The sequence below is a fragment of the Triticum aestivum genome, chromosome 1B, assembly GCF_018294505.1.
Source record: "Triticum aestivum cultivar Chinese Spring chromosome 1B, IWGSC CS RefSeq v2.1, whole genome shotgun sequence".
NCBI classification, from domain to species: Eukaryota; Viridiplantae; Streptophyta; class Magnoliopsida; order Poales; family Poaceae; genus Triticum; species Triticum aestivum.
This window is the reverse complement of record NC_057795.1, coordinates 378,649,052-378,652,748: the sequence shown is the minus strand read 5'-3', so window position 1 is coordinate 378,652,748 and position 3,697 is coordinate 378,649,052.

Here is a 3,697-nt window from a genome sequence, read left to right as displayed (position 1 = left end):
CGCACCCCAGAGTTCGAACCTTAAGGGTCTGCCGGAACCCGAAATCTGACCAATATGTCGTAGGAGTTGGTTGACACAAGTGCTAGATCGGCAACACCTTCATCTTGAGTATGTTCGGAGTCAGAGTGATAGCTTCTCTCAGAGTGATTGTCGGAGTCGAAACCGGATACCCATTCACCAACATGATCTTGATGTCTTCGTTTTGTGTAGCTCCTTGATGACTTGTCCTTCCTTTCCGAATACTTGCTTCTCCAGGATGTTCTTCGTTCATAACGATCATCTCTACTCCTTCTCTCTCTTGGTGGTGATTCTTCTCTTTTACTTCTCCTCTTAGGTGATTCTTCTCTTCTTTTGTAGGGAGTCGTACACTCATTGGAGTAGTGTCCGGGTCTTCCACAATTGTAGCAATTGCGCTCTCGACTAGAAGATCTTTTGTAATTCTAGGACCTTGACTTGGAACTTCTTTCCTTGCTTCTACTCTTGTAGAACTTGTTGAAGTTCTTCACCATTAGGCTCAATTCTTCATTGAAGGTTTGTTTCTCACTTGATGATGTGGGTGCTTCACATGAGGCTTTGTAAGCACCACTTGACTTGTTGTGGAGCTCCTCCTTATCCTTGAGTGACATCTCATGAGCAACAATTCTTCCAATCACCTTCGTTGGCTTGAGATTCTTGTAATTGTGCGTCATTTGGATCAATGTGCACACGGTATCATATTTTCCATCCAAGGCTCTTAGGATCTTCTTGATGATGAATTTGTCGGTCATCTCTTCACTTCCTAAGCCGGCAATCTCATTTGTGATGAGAGAAATCCTAGAGTACATTTCGGCGACGCCTTCACCATCCTTCGTCTTGAATTTGTCAAGTTTACTTTGAAGCACATCCAATTTGGATTCCTTGACGGAGTCGGTACCTTCGTGCATGTCAATCAAAGTGTCCCAAATTTCCTTTGCATTCTCAAGACGGCTAATTTTGTTGAATTCTTCGGGGCACAATCCGTTGAAGAGTATATCACAAGCTTGAGCGTTGTATTGCATCATCTTTAACTCTTCCGTGCTAGCTTCATGGTTCGGTTCTCTCCCATCAAAGAATTCACCTTGCAAGCCAATACAAATAATAGCCCAAACGGCGGGTTTATGTCCAAGAATATGCATTTTCATCTTTTGCTTCTAACTAGCAAAATTAGTTCCATCAAAGTAAGGACCTCTACGGTGGTAGTTTCCATCGCTAGACGCATACTCTCCTAGGTTGTGAAACCAAGGCTATGACCACCAAAAGCTATGGAAATCAAAGCAAATGGAGACCAAAGCTCTGATACCACTTGTAGGATCGGAAGTATGTCTAGAGGGGGGGTGATTAGACTACATAACCAAATAAAAATCTATTCTTTTCCCAATTTTAGTCTTTGGCAGATTTTACCAAACTTAGCACAAGTCAAGAAATCTTAATACAATTCAAGCAAGCATGCAAAGAGTATATGAGCAGCGGAAAGTAAAGCATGCAACTTGCAAGAATGTAAAGGGAAGGGTTTGGAGAATTCAAACGCAATTGGAGACACGGATGTTTTTGTCGTGGTTCCAATAGGTGGTGCTATCGTACATCCACGTTGATGGAGACTTCAACCCACAAAGGGTAACGGCTGCGTGAGTCCATGGAGGGCTCCACCCAAGAATGGTCCACGAAGAAGCAACCTTGTCTATCCCGCCATGGCCGTCGCCCACAAAGGACTCGCCTCACTAGCGGTAGATCTTCACGAAGTAGGCGATCTCCTTGCCCTTACAAAATCCTTGGTTCAACTCCATAATCTTGTCGGAGGCTCCCAAGTGACACCTAGCCAATCTAGGAGACACCACTCTCCAAGAAGTAACAAATGGTGTGTTGATGATGAACTCCTTGCTCTTGTGCTTCAAATGATAGTCTCCCCAACACTCAACTCTCTCACACAGGATTTGGATTTGGTGGAAAGAAGATTTGAGTGGAAAGCAACTTGGGGAAGGCTAGAGATCAAGATTCATATAGTAGGAATGGAATATCTTGGTCTCAACACATGAGTAGGTGGTTCTCTCTCATAAAATGTAAGTTGGAAGTGTAGGTTCATTCTGATGACTCTCTCCATGAATGAAGAGGAGGTGGAGGGGTATATATAGCCTCGACACAAATTCTAACTGTTACACACAACTTACCAATCTCGGTGGGACCGAATTGAGAAACTCGGTCAGACCGGTTTAGTAAATCTAGTGACCGTTAGGAATTTCGCTGGGACCGACATGCAACTCGGTAGGACCGATATGGTTGCATAACGTAATCTCGGTGAGACTGATTACACAAACTCGGTGGGACCAATTTTGGTAATAAGCTAACCAGAGAGTTGGTCAGGTAAACTCGGTGGGACCGGTTCGCTCGTTTCGGTGGGACCGAAATGTTACGAAAGGGAAACAGAGAGTTTACATTGCAATCTCAGTGGAACCGATCGCTCATCTCGGTGGTACCGAAACGTTACGAGGGGAAACAGAGATCCCATCTCGGTGAGACCGAGATCCCTATCGGTGAGACCGATTTGCCTAGGGTTTGTGGCAGTGGCTATGACATCTGAACTCGGTGGCGCCGGATTGAAAGAATCGGTGGGGCCGAGTTTGACTTTTGGTTTAGGTCATATGTGGATGTGAGAAAGTAGTTGAGGGTTTTGGAGCATATCACTAAGCACCTTGAGCGAGAACCTCATTAAGCAACACCTCATCCCTCCTTGATAGTATTGGATTTTCCTATAGACTCAATGTGATCTTGGATCACTAAAATATAAAATGTAGAGTCTTGAGCTTTGAGCTTGAGCCAATCCTTTTATCCTTAGCATTTTGAGGGGTCCACTTATCTCATCCATGCCATGCCATTCATTGAGCTGTTCCTGAAATATTTATCTTGAAATAGTGTTAGCTTAATGAGCTATATGTTGTTAGGAATTACCAAAACCACCTAGGGATAGTTGCACTTTCAGACTCGCTTTGCGGTATCCGGGGGCTTTATTGCCAAATTGGATGTCTGCCTAAGAAGGCTGCTCTGTACTTCTGCTGCGAGGGCTGCAGCGTGCTCCTCCGTACAGAGGGAGCGCTCTATGTTTCCATTGACTGTTATAACACCGTGAGGTCTGGGCATCTTGAGCTTGAGATAGGCATAATGTGGCACTGCATTGAATCGAGCGAATGCGGTTCGTCCTAGTAGTGCATGATAACCACTACGGAAGGGGACGATATCAAAGATTAACTCCTCGCTTCGGAAGTTGTCCGGGGATCCGAGACCACTTCTAGTGGGATTGAGCCTGTACAACAGGCCTCTACACCTGGTATGACACCTTTGAAGGTGGTTTTGGTGGGTTTGATCCTTGAGGGGTCGATACCCATTTTGCGCACTGTATCCTGATAGAGCAGGTTCAGGTTGTTGCCGCCGTCCATGAGGACTCGTGTGAGGTAGAATCCGTCAATGATGGGGTCGAGGACCAGCGCGGCCGAACCGCCATGACGGATACTGGTTGGATGGTCCCTGCGATCAAAGGTGATCAGACAAGAAGACCATGGGTTGAACTTTGGGGCGACTAGCTCCATCGTGTAGACGTCCCATAGTGCACGCTTCCGCTCACGCTTGGGAATATAGGTGGCATATATCATATTTACTATTTTTACTTGGGGAGGAAATTTCTTATGTC